Source organism: Equus asinus, chromosome 4 (genome assembly GCF_041296235.1).
Source record: "Equus asinus isolate D_3611 breed Donkey chromosome 4, EquAss-T2T_v2, whole genome shotgun sequence".
In the NCBI taxonomy this organism is placed as follows: Eukaryota; Metazoa; Chordata; class Mammalia; order Perissodactyla; family Equidae; genus Equus; species Equus asinus.
In genome coordinates, this window is record NC_091793.1 from 121,007,220 (window position 1) to 121,021,437 (window position 14,218).

Here is a 14,218-nt window from a genome sequence, read left to right on the forward strand (position 1 = left end):
GCTTTCTATTTATTACTTAAAATTCAGAAGTAATAAAACAAAAGAATGATAAATTTGACCATATAAAACTTTTGCATGGGAGAAAAAATCCTCAGCAAAGTCAGAATACAAATGACCAACTGGGAGCAAATATTTGCAACTTATATAATAGACAAAGGGCCAAGCTTCTTAACATATGAAGGGAGATCATAAAAAGTGAGGGGAAAAATGGCAAAAACCTGACAGAAAAAAATGAGCAAAAGACATAAATAGTTCATAGGAAAACATTTCAAATGGCTCAAATATATGAAAAGATTGAGAGACTGGCAAAAATGTAAAAGCTTGATGATATACTTCATTGGTGAAGCTGCGGGGAAACAGATATTGTCATATATTTTTGGTGTGCTGGCAAAATGTTACAACCTGTGAAGGGAAATTTTGTAATGATGTGGGCTTGGTGAGTCGAGGAGTTGAAAGAAAGATTTCTTGGACTCTCAAGGTCTGGCAGTAGTGCTCCTTTATTCAGAGAATAGTATGGAATAGCATGGGGACAGGACCCATGGGCAGTGAAGAGTTGCTGCCATGGGGACAGGACCCATGGGCAGTAAGAGCTGCAAACATGGGTTGAGGGTTAAATTTAAGGCATAGGTATGTGAGTTATCTCCTTACAAGACAAAGGAAAGATTATGTAAAAAAAAATCATTAAAATGGTATCAGTGCAGGTGGGGTCTGGTTATTGGGTGGTCCTATAACTTTTAGATAAGAATCAGATCGGATTAAGTAAATGGCTGAAGCCACCACCTTAAATATTATCTTCAGCTAAAGACAAAGGAGGATGTTGGTGGTGGCGGAGTCAGTTACATGAGGTTACCAGACAAGCACAGTAAACAAGAGTAAGATCACTATGCAGACTTGAGTCCTTGCCTTCCCCATTGAGAGTTTCCAGAGATAAGGTCATCATCCCCCCTTCCTCCCAGTGCAGAGATGAGACACCCCTATAGATGGAGACTTCCTTCACAAATGCAAATGTGTCTCAACAAAGGGCAAACAAATTCCACTACTCAGAGCCTCCTTCCCGTTTGCAGTTTTTAAAAGTAACCAGCCCAAAATAATCCTCATGTGTAATACCTAATAAAATTAAATATGCATTTACTTAGGACCAGTTTTAGAGGTTTACTTTGGAGCTACATCACCACAAATATAAAATAACATATGTGGAGGGTTGTTGATTGTGTCACTCTTTGTGAAAGTAAAATATGGGAAATAACCTAAATGCCCAACTATAAAAAATTGGTTGACTATGGCACAATACCCAAGGAAGTACCAATGTGATCATGAAAAAGTCTCTAGAAACCGAGAGCAGTTATTATCTGCAATTTATTCTTATGTGAAAATAACAGGTGCAAAAGAGTATATATAGTTGGGGAGGCAGCTTCTGACATGGTTTCAATTGATCCCCACTTCCTGGTATTCACACCCTCCACTGAGTGTAGCTGGATGTAGAGACTTGCTTCTTATGGATAGATTACAGCAAAAGTGATGGGATGTCATTTCTGTGACTGGTTACAAAAGACTGGGACTTCTGTCTTGCTGGTGTCCTCTCTCCCTGGATCTTCCGTGTGCTTGCTCTGATGGAGAGGGCTCCCTGAGAAGCCTTCTGAGAGCAGCTTGCGAGGACATGAGGCCCTCATTCCAGCAGCTTGTGAGAAACCGAATCGGGCCAGCAACTACTGAGTGAGCTTGCAAGGGGATCTTGCTTCAGTTGAGTGTTGAGATGGCTGCGGCCTAGGCTGCTGCCTCGATTGCAGCCCCGTGAGGGACCCTGGGTTGACACTGTGATTGGGGTCTCATGAGAGACCCTGAAGCAGAGGACCCACCTGGCTAAACTGTCTGAATTCCTGACTCTCAGAAGCTGTGAGATATAAAATGTGTATTGTTCTCACTAGCTATGTTTTTCGGTAACAGGTTATATAGCACTAGATAGCTAATACAGTAGTACATATCTTTTGTATAGTAAAGAAGATAAAGTAAAAATTCACATTTATTTTTACAAAAAAGACACACGAGAAAGATAAATTAGCAGCAAAAAGTCAAGGTCTGAGTATTTGAAAAATTATTGTGAAGCGAATTCATACCGCGTGACCTGAGTGTCCCTGAGAAACTTTGGTGTTCAAGCATACAAATGCATTTTTTAGCATCGTCAGAGCCTCAGCATAATGAGTTTGCATATAGATTTACTGGAAATTATCAATTCTAATTTATGATAAAATCTGAAATATATAGATATGTTTCTGGTGCGATTTTGGCCCTCAGCTTTGTGAAGAATTTGTTTCTGGAGAAACTCTCGACCGGAAGGCTGACTTGTTTTGCCTTATTAATGACTTGACTTTGGTCATTGAAAAATGCTTGAGTTGAAGTCCCTATTTATACTCAGCTTTTGCTAAAACATATCTACTGCAGAAATTTAACAAGTCTTTGAGATAATTTGGGTGTTTTTAAAGAACTGTGAAATTACCTCACAAAGAAAGTGACTCTTTTCTTTTACTGAGGCTCCCAATGAATAACATACATAATTTACAAATTCTAAGCAGGTTGTAAGTCTCAACATTCCTTTCCCAAGCTCTAACAACTTGCTGTATCCTTCCAGTTGTTTGGGAAAGAGTTGGCTATACACGTAGACTGGAAGATAACGGGTCAATGAGGCTATTCTGGAGGAGCCGGAAGAGCCCCCTTCCCGCTTCTAACCTCTAAGGGAATGTATAGTATCTTACATGAAGGAGATAACTTTAGTATAAAATAATGATCTTTGAAAATTCTTAACATACTTCAAAATATCACTGGCTCCATTTTTCTATTTTTGAAGCAGAGCCATTGCAAGACCAGGTGAGTTAATTACTGTGTGGGGAAAAATAATTTTCTCTAGTTTTATCCTTATGTTATTAAGTCATACCACTCTTTCTATGCACTTGGGGACATCTATTGCAACTACCTTGAAGTTTAAGCTCCTATTAAACATAACCTAACATATTCAAGGTCTCAGCCAACCATGCGAGCATGGATACACGTATCCATGTATTTTTAGCTATTTTTTTTAAAGTGATAAAATGATACCTCTGAGGAAAAGGAGGGATGGTGTCGTTGTCACTGCTTGGTAAAGGTACCAGTTTTCATGGCTCATCCAGCTCTCTTATCCATGGAAACTTGTTAAAGGCAGTATACGGGCAGGTGCAGGATGACGTTAAACAGTAACCACAGCTTCCTCCAGTGCCTGAGGGAAATGCACTGTAGAGGTGAGCCAAGGCTCAGTTCACTTCAGCCCAGGTTATAAGGAAAGGACATGCCAGGGTACAATGAATTGTGGGTATGAAACATTGGATAAAATAGCCTATCCGTTTCTGTTCTGGCAAGTTGGAAATTTTGCCTCACTTATCCGTTTTCCTACTGGTTAGAGAAAAAGTTCCTATGATGGAATTTTCCTAGGGAGAATATGATGAGGAAAAAAAAAGGAATATGCCTCGGAAAACCCCTGACCTGACTCCCTTAGCGTGAACCTGAGCATGTGCTAAGCCTGGCTGAGTGCTCCTCCCTTTGCACCCAGCTGAAACACAACCCTCTCTCGTAGGTAAGAGACTCATCCTTGGAAATCTGACATGAATTAAAGTTAGATGTGGGACAGACTACTGGACTATTGACCAGTTTTCACTAATGCAGGTTGTTGACATTGTGACCTTTTTTTTTTTGGAATTTCCATTAATAACTCAAACTATAAATGTATTGGGGTAAAACAACTGGAAATATGTAGAGAAACGAAATTCTCCAAACAAGAAGAAACGAAGAGAAACTGCGCAGGATAAAATGGACAGTGCCTGCACTGTGGCTGGAGGCACAGGCCCATGGTAAGCTTTGGTTGCTTGGAAGGAGAGAAGGAAGTGAGAAGATCATAGAGAAAGAAGGTATGAAATATGTCTGAAATTCTGATGAGTTAGACAAGAAAATTAAATCTGTGGCGGTGTGGGCAGGCAGCACAGTTGGAAAATTGTAGCCCTTGAAAAAGTGGAAATAGAACATAAGGCTTTTGCTACGTGTGATAAAATCTCATGCGTCTGTGGAGAGGAAAATTGAGACGCCGGAGAAACAAATGATGCTGTAAAAACTGAAGTGCACTGCCTGAGGCGGAGGGTGAAGATCCCTGAGGGGGAGAAGGTTATTTTAATGATTTCTTCTTGGAGCTGACTATGAAGATAAGCTGGAACTTCCTACCATTGAAGAATGTCACTATCAGCCTGTTCTTATAACCACATGTAGCCAATATTCTAGTCAATACTAGCTGCTGATTTCTGACTGAAAACAAATATCAAGTAATTCAGCAAATTCTTACCTTTAAATACTTCTCTATTTGGGTACTTGTTAGACACAATTATAAGATTTTTTTTTATGAAGAAGATTGTCCCTGAGCTAACATCTGTTGCCAATCTTCCTCTTTTTCCTTGAGAAAGCTTGTCCCTGAGCTAACATCTGTGCCAGTCTTCCTCTATTTTGTATATGGGATGCCACCACAGTATGGCTTAATGAATGGTGTTTAGGTCCATGCCTGGGATCTGAACTCATTAATCCTGGGCCGCCAAAGCAGACTGCACGAAATTAACCACTATACCACCAATCTGGCCCCACAATTATAAGATTTTTGCTTTTACTTATTGATACTCTTCTATTCTTTCTGTTCCTGGATTTCAACCTTCTTTTCTTCTGTCACAAAGCCCAGTTACATGAAAATTTTGCCTGGAATGTTATTTTAAAAGAATTTCTGGTAATTAAATAGTGTGCATATGTGTATTTGTATGTATATGCCTATTTATATATATATTACAAATAACTAATAGCCAAATCATATTCGGTGCTGAGAAGTCAGAATTACAACACATAATGGAATCAGATACAAAAGTTAATTATCTTATAATCTTTCAAAGGTTGAGAAAATGTTTAGTTCTTCCTATATATATTTTACCTATATTTACTAATATTTAAATAGCAAATGGGGTGAGAAGGCTAGTATCATTTTTTGTGTTTCCCAAACACATTATCATTCTTTTTTTGTGTGTGTGCAGGAAATCACACAGAACAAATTGGTTCAAAGACTCTTTTCTTTTTTTAAATTTCAGCTTTACTGAAGTATAATTGACATATAAATTTGTAAGTTATTTAAAGTGTACATCATGGTAATTTGATAAACATAGATATTGTAAAAGGCTTCACCCCATCTAGTTAATTAATACATCCATCAGCTCACATAATTTACATTTTTTTGTTAGAACATTTAAGTTCTACCCTCTTAGCAAATTTCAATTATCACCTATAGTCACCATGTTATACGTTAGATCCTCAGACTTTATTCATTTTATAGTCAAGTTTGTACCCTTTTACCAATCTATCCTTATTTCCCAGTCCCTGGCAACCACTTTTCTACTCTCTGTTTCTATGAGTTTGACTTTTTTTTTAGATTGCAGGTATTAGTGATACCATGCAGTGTTTGTCTTTCTCAGTCTGGCTTATTTCACTTAGCATAATGCCTTTAAGGTCTTTCCATGTTGTTGCAAATGGCAGGATTTCCTTCTTTTTCATGGCTAAATAATATTGTATTGAATCTATCTATCTATCTATCTATCTATCTATCTATCTATCTATCTATCTAGCTATCTATCTATCGAATTGGGAAGTGGGAATTTAGATGGGGTATTGGGTCTTCAAGGCTGTGAATCATCCAATTAGTGGTGATTTTGTCTAGTTTTAAGTAGAGTGGTGAGGCCACAAACAAATAGAAGTGATGACCATTCATTTGGTTGTTAATTAATTAGACCAATGTTTATTGAATATCTACTATGTCCTAAGTACTGTGCTAAGCACTTAAATTAGCAACTCAAGTACATGTGGAGTTCTAGAACAGTGTTGTCCAAAAGAACTTTTGTGATGATGGGGAATTTTTCTGTGCTGTTCAGCACTATAGCCATGAACTGCCAACCATGTGGCTTCTGAGCATTTGAAACATGACTAGTGTGACTGAGGAACTGTATTTTAAAATTTCTTTAATTTTAGTTAATTAGAAATGTAAATTTAAAGAGTCAGATGACTACCTATTTGGCTAGTGTAGCTCTACAACGTGAGGCAGTTTGATGGCCCAGGTATCTTATTTATTCCTATTCTTAGATTAACATTGATAGAAAGGGGTCCATTTCCAGTGGAACTGTCCTCATTCGGAGATCCTTGTGTTGCTAGAGATCCTCGCATGGACTCTAACTCCGCCTCTACTGGAGCTCTTTCTTTTGCATTCTGTCTCTGAATTCAGTCTTGTGGAGGAAGTATCGCATTAAAAAAGTTCAAAAGTCACTATCAACACAGCATATGGTGTTTATTTTTTGCTAAAATACACAAGTGAACTGATTTTTTTCGATAGGTTACTATTTTTGATTTAGCACAGAGACTGTCAGTTTTCAAAAATGGCTTTGAGAGTCACTGTTTTCTTTGTGCTGTTTTTAAGAAAATAAAATATTCACTAATGGGCAATCTTAAAATGTGAGAAACATTCTTTTTTTGGGCTATTAAGCATATGGAGTGTTTGTATTTTCAGAAAAGAATGAATTAATGGAAAGTAAGATTCTGTTATGCACCGGTGCTGCAGCTTTGCAACATAATGTATCATCGGCCGATTACAATTCAGTCTTTCAGCGGGATTATACATGATCAAAGCTTTTGGATTGAGAATTATTTGGCTTAAATGATTTGAAAATAATGTCACTGTTTAAGTTATTCTATCTTCTCTCTGTTCAGATAATGATGCTAATGGTGTGCTTAAGTAGGGCTGTCCATCTCTGATTACATCACATTAATTATGCATATATTCATTCAATACATAAAAATCTCAGAAGTTTACCATAGGTTTAAGATATTAGCAGGATTAGTCATTTTACTTTGCAAATATTAATATTTAAAGATCCGCTTTTTTCTCTCTTCTTGGAATTCTTTTGCAGTGGACTAAGCAAAAGAGAGATGACATAGAATACCTCGCTACTTAATTTTTCTCAAATGAAATATAGTCTTGCCAGACTTCTTGTGAACTCTTTTTCAAATCTTAAAGAATAGAGATGTATTTTTCTTTCAACATAGTGGTCTTTAGCTGTGACACTGATCTTAAATATGGTCAATAAATATTTATTAATTAAAATGTTAAGAGTACTCATAAGGGCTGGTCATCGGAGAAGACAGAGAATGTTATACATGTGTGTGTATGTCTATCTAAAACCCTTTCCACTGTCCACCTTTGATACCCATAAGCCATCCGGGGACATTCAGAGAGCTAGACTTTTGATCTTCAGTAGGACCTCAACACCTTGGCAGGAATTTATATCTGATCCTTTTCTGAATGTTTCAGTCAAGCAGCACTCTTTTGGAACAGAAAAGGCTGGACATCCCAAGGAAAAATAAAATAGGATGAAATGAGAAAGGAGAAAAGCTCTGAAAGAGAGTGAAAGCAATCAGAAAAAAACCTCCTAGCTCAAATTTTGCCCGCCTAGTCTTAATGACAAAAAAGAGTAGCATATGAATAAGTCACTGTCAACTGAATTCAACATTATTTTCCTCCAGAATTAGTTACTTGAATGATTCACTGTTTAACTGGAATTTTGACTGCACAAATTTTTTTTATAATTCCTAAGTATATATTAAAAATCTATAACACAACTTAAAGAATTAAAAGATACTTTTCCTCAGTAGGCATACACATACACATAAGTATGTAAATGTGTAAAATATATATATCTAAATAGAATGTGCTTCAATGTATAATTATATATTTATTCATAAATGCGATCATGAAATTTAATTATTGAGATTAAAAAGCAACTTGCTAGTTTCTCCCATAATGTAAAACCCCCTTTGAGGACTCAGGTACTTAGAGAAAAAAAACATTAGCTTTTCCAAGTCCACTGACTTACTACCTAGTGGGATTCTGAGATTTAAATTAATTTTAATTTTTCCTTGTTTAAATATTTTTATTTATCTTAAATCTCCTTGTACTTATTTGATTTATGAATATATAATAGTATGACAATTGCTAAGTTTCTATCTAGCCTTTATTCATTTTTGTTTTCTTTGTTTAGAAGTTTTGTTGAAGCAAAGGATGTTATGCAAACTCCTGGCAAAACCAATCCTTCCAGTGACTCCCCTCACAGAGCATAGTATAAAAAGTTACAAGAACTCATTTAGACATGTATCAAGTCATCTCGTTGCACACTTTAAATATCTTACAATTTTGTCAATTATACCTCAATAAAATTGAACAAAAAATAAAGTAGATGGTACTATTCCAATGTAAGACAAAATTTTTAATTATTGTTACCCAATTTGTTCAAATGTATTTTAAAAAGATTGTTTATTAAAAATGTTATTTTGTGCCTTTGGGAAAAAAGATCCAAAGCTCCTTTAGGATAACTGCAGTGGAGGCCCGCAGACCTGGGAATAGGAAGACTCGGCTTCACGTCCTGGCCCCTTCCTAATACCTCTGTGAGTTGAGGCGGTCACTTAAAAATCCCCAAGATTTGGTTCCATCATGTAAATGGGAGATAAAATGCCTCTCATTTCTTCTGGGTTGACAAAGATTTTATATATACATATGCATCGAAACTAGAAATGTCGATTGTCAAGCAGCACTATAATTCAAGGAGTTAAATAATCTTTTGAAACAGCTATTTTAAGGCCAAATGTTTTGTGCACAGTAATAAAAGATATGAATTTCTCAACTTAAGTATCAGACTGGTCTTTTGTGAACCGCCATGGGCTTAGGATGACCTCAGGTGGAAGGATAGAGAAGTCCTTTTTATGGTTATATACTCTCATGACCCTAACCTCCCTCTGGTTTAATAATAACAGCAACAATAATAAGTGGAATCATAGCATGAGATGTATGTGTGTTAGCTCATTAAGTGGAAGCTGAATTATTAGCTCAGTAAGTGGAGTGCTGCATCACCTAGGAGTAAAATTAAGAACGAGTTTACACCACAATGTGTCAAAGCACTTCCATCAACCTAAAACGTTCTCTCCTGCCAGTTTGTAGTCAATCCCTGTTCCCATCCACAGCCCTGGGCATCCACTAATCTGCCTTCTGTGTCTACAGGTTTGCCTTGTATGGAAGTTTCATATAAATGGATTCATACAATTTGTAGTCTTTTTTTGCATCTGGCTTCTTTCACTCAGTGTAGTGATTTTGAGGTTTATCTGTGTTGTAGCATGCATCAAGAGATTGTTCCTTTATACTGCTAATAGTCAGATGCATGGTTACACCATTTTGTTTATCCATTCACCACTTAATCTGTATTTGGATTGTTTCCAGTTTGGGACTCCTATGAATAATGCTGCTATGAACATTTGTGTACAATTTTTTTTGTAGACCTACGTTTTTATTTTTCTTGGGTAGATAGCTGGGAGTAGAATTGCTGAATTCCATGGTTGGTATCTGTTCAAGTTTTTTTTTTACAGGGAAAGATTCGCCCTGGCTAACATCTGTTGCCAATCTTCCTCTTTTTTTTTCTCCCCAAAGCCTCAGTACATGGTTGTATAACCTAATTGTAAGTCCTTCCAGTTCTTCTATGTGAGCCGCTGCCACAGCATGGCAACTGACAGATGGGTGGTGTGGTTCCACAACCAGGAAACGAATCCAGGGCACCATAGTGGTGAGAGTGCTGAACTTTAACCACTAGACCATTAGGGCTGGCTCTATTTAACTTTTTAAGAAAGTGCCAATTTGGTCTTCAAAGTTGCTGTATCATTTCAAATGTATGAAGGCTCAGTATTTTTATATCCTTATCTATACTTAGTATCAACAATCTTTGGAATCTTAGCCACTCTAGTGAGAGTGTAGTGGTATCTTATTATGGTTTTAATTTGCATTTCCCTGATGACTAATGATGTTGAACATCTTTTTATGAGCTTATTAGATATTTGCATATCTTTCTTGGTGAAATGTTTACCCAGATCTTTTGCCCATTTTTAAACTGGGTGTTATTATCGACTTGTAAGGAGTCTCACTCACATTTTATAAAAAGGAAGCTTTTAACCCATCGTTCCTCAGGATGAGGAATATTGAAAAAACATGAACTTAATTTAGCTGAAGGGAACAAGTAAATCTTTGTGGAAGAAGTGGCGTGTCAGTTGGGCCTTGAACAATTGCTAGAAATCAAATAAGTGGAGCTAAAGAGAAATAGGTAACTATTTGGTAATTTTGATCAATTGCATAAAATTACTCATTTCCGATCTTTTATGAGAATGGTTACCATTGACTATTTTACTACATAACCTTTGATTTGGAACCTGAATTTAATACTCAGAACAAAAATCTTTCCAGCAGCAGCTGGAAATGTAAGTTTTTGTTAAGAGGTGAGGCCGTCTCCTTCTGGAGCAGAGATGTCCGTGTAACTCCAGTGGACCTCTGGGGAGGGGCGCTCCCAACCCGGGCTCTGCAGTACAGATACTGAAGAGCTGCAGCATCTAGGAAGAGTGTAAAACACAGGACACATACCAGTTTTGAACAGAGAACGTTTTGCCTTAGCCAAAGATATCAGTGCTATTATATATCTTCTTTGTAATCTACATTTTTATGATTCAATAAAAGATATGAATCTGCTTCTGAAAGTATTGACTTTTTCTAGGCCACCCAAAGTGAAGCTGCCTCTATATAGCAAGCCTTAATAAATGACTGTTGAATTGAGTGAATGCATGGATAAACACAGTTGTCAGATATGGCCCTGAAGAGGTGAAATGTTTAATTTAGGATGTATATTCACTTTCCATTTTGTTAATAAGAAACTACAGACTGGAGCTGCAAGATAATCTTTGCTAATGAGAGTGACATCGCATACACAAACAACTGAGACCTCTTTACCAGGCTTGTAAAGTGTTTTCATTTTACAACCAATTTGATTTGTCCTGCCAAATTTGCATCGCTCTGCTCATTATTATCAATAGCAGGCTCTTTCTTTTTAACTCATTTCCATTTAGATCTTGGACTAAATTGTAACTTCTTCAGCCAAAGATGTTTTACTTGTAATTTTGATGGTAGTGATAATTGCTGTCAGTAAATGAGAGTTTTGAAGCCTGGGGGCCAGACCCTGGGTGGTGGTAATTTTAGTAAGGCCATGACAGGCTGCTTGAGAAATATCTTGTTAGCCTTCTTTGGAGACATCTTTTAAAATGATTGCATTTGCTATGAGCCTCTTGCCTTTCACATTTATTCTCTACCTTCCCACAGGTTCACAGTGAGTATTATTTTAGACAATGTATATAGAATATATCATATAAGTGCTTTTTTTTATTATCATAGCATCATGGCCAGAGGAAGTCTTTTTTTTTTTTAGAGTAAATGCCATTTCACAGATGAGGACCAGATCAGAGAAGATGTTTCACAAACTTGCAGGCTAAACTAGGACAAAGCCCAATTCTGCTGGCTCTCAGGCCTAACCGTCTCTAAACTGAAGAGAATACAACCAACTCTTTGCTATAAACACTGTGTTCAACTTTCAGCCTCTGGGCTCATAATCCGTGAACTGTCATTAGCACAGTTCCACCAATGGTCAGAACAGGATGATGGAGGTCAGCGTGTTGTGTTATAAAGAGGCCTGGAGCTCTGCCCTGCTGATTCCAAAGGCATAGTCACCTTCCATGATCGAGTCTGGACTTTAACTTGAACCCAGCTTTCAGGCCAGAGCCAATTTATTCGGAACAAGAGATATGGAGATTCTCTCTATAAAGAGATTTCTTTCCTATAGCCAATCTTTCAAATGCACCGAATGACTTATTTAAGAAAAACCTGTGTGTGTGTGTGTGTATATATATATATATATATATATATATATATATCATGTATCATGTGACAGATTCTTAAGCATAGTGTTTACTTGAGAGAGATTTTAATAAGCAAAAGCACATATAATGTATGTCCTCTGTTTTCCTAAATGACAGAGATTAGCATTTTTCTGGATACAGCTTCTCACCTGGAAAATGACTCAAGAACTGGCATCAAGTAGGAGATACACATTAGAAAAAAGGAAAATGAGGTCTCAAAATTCATTTTTCACATAATTTCAATGCTAATTAAAAAAGCTTCATCCAAATCCTGGAGAACTAGGGGTCCCCCAAAGCAAACCAAGTACGAGAAATTGAATTAACTTCCATGAGTGTCAAATTTTATTATTCAGGCAGTGAAAATATATGGTTAATGGACTTGAGTAGAAAACTTGAATTTTGGACATAGCATTCAACAACTTTAAAATGCTTATAATTTTTTGCATTGTTTCATTTTTCTTTCAAAATAAAATATGAGAAATGCAATTAATATGGTTTAACTCTGCAGGATAAATATTACTATTTAATGATGTATAAAACAACTCTATTCTAACAGTTTCATGCTGGGCACAGAAATGAAAAAAATCCCAAATTTATGTTTATGTAAGTATGCATTTAGGACATCCAGTTCTTTATTTTGGGCACAAGGACTCATTTAACTTTGTTACCTTTCAAGTGAATATTTTGGGAGCCGTTATGCATGTCACGTATTTCTCAAAACTCTAAATGCCATGCAAAATAAATGTAAGACATAAGGACTGAAATCTAAATGTATCCATTTACTGATGGACCATTTCCTTTGCCCATCTCACTAATTCTACTAATGTAAAGCATGTGTCATAATAAATAATGGTGCAGTTGGCATTGCTGATCGAGCACCTGCTATGGCCAAAACACAGCCAGAACTCAGTGTATCTGCACTTAGCCTAGATGATCACGGCCTCCAGAATTAAATCCTGACTTCTGAGCCAGGCATTGAAAGTTTTCACAAGTCAAACTATTTCTGGTCTCATCCCCCACTCTTCCCTTCCTAATACTACCAGACAGCTCAACCATACTTTTGTGCATTGTGTGCAGGCACAAAGGCTTTCATTCCTTTGGGCTTTTTCTTGTGTGGTCTCTTCCACCTCATTTCTCACATCTGATTTGTACTTCTCTGGAAATTTTCTCTGCTTCCCTCTCCTAGATTATCAAACATAATCTCTCTATTTGTATCTTTCTCATGGCTTTATTTTCCACTTGAATTATAGTTATTTTTTATCATACTCTGTCTTTTCTATGAGACTGCCAAGTTTTGTGAAGACACAGACCGTGTAGTAATTATTCTTATGTGTACTGCATATCACCTTGGAAAGTACTTCTTCTAGGCTCTCAGTAAATGTCTGTTCAAGAACACATAGCACTCCATTGGCAAACATGTGAGAGTGACGAGCAAACTCTTGATGGATTCCTTCCTCTTTGGTTACTCTTTGGCCTTGAATGCATCCTTAACTGGAGTCCTTCCATATCTTGAAAGCTTCTTTAAAAAAATTCTTAAAACGTCTTAAAAATAATAAAAGGATTTATAAGTGAGAAAAAGCAGCACTGTTCAAACGGGCAAAAAGAGACATCTTGACACAATGGATTAAAAGGTGGAGAATAAATTCCTTGCAGGGAATATGAAGCACTTTCTATACACGTTGGTAAAGTAAGGGTAATATTAACTTGCCTCTTGGAACATTTTGGGTATGTTGTAAGGCCAATAATGATGGTATTAAGAACCTTAAGATACATTCAAGGCATTTGTTTTGTATTTCTTAGCAGCTCTGTACATCACTGTTTTTACCTAGACTATCCTTTAGGTTAGAAACAATACAATTTTCATTCATGAACAGAGTTATCACCAGTAGACAAGCAAAGTTAAATAATTCACTCTGTGATTTAGGGTTTGTTTTTAAAGTTAGAGAGGCAGTGCAATGTGGTTAAGAAGATGACTAGATTATGAGGTTCAAAGCTGGGTAATTTACCTCTCTGTTGTTTCGTCATATGTAAAATGAGCCGCTCCCCTGGGAAGTTGTATAGTTTAAATAAGATGGTGTATGTAAAGCAGATAGTGTTTATTACTACTATATTTCTATCCTTCTTTTCTCAATTCAGTGCAAAGGTACAGCTATAATCATTTCTTGTGACAAGTCTGTTTATAGTGACAAGTCTCCTTTCCACTCCTGTCCACCAGCAACTGAATATCATTCCTGCAGGCAGCACATGCCGTAAGTTTCTTGCGAATCCTTCCAGAGAACTTGTGTATACTGTTGTGTCTACACAGTAGCATCCTATCCATGTTGTTCCGTGCTCTTGCTTTTTTCACATACCA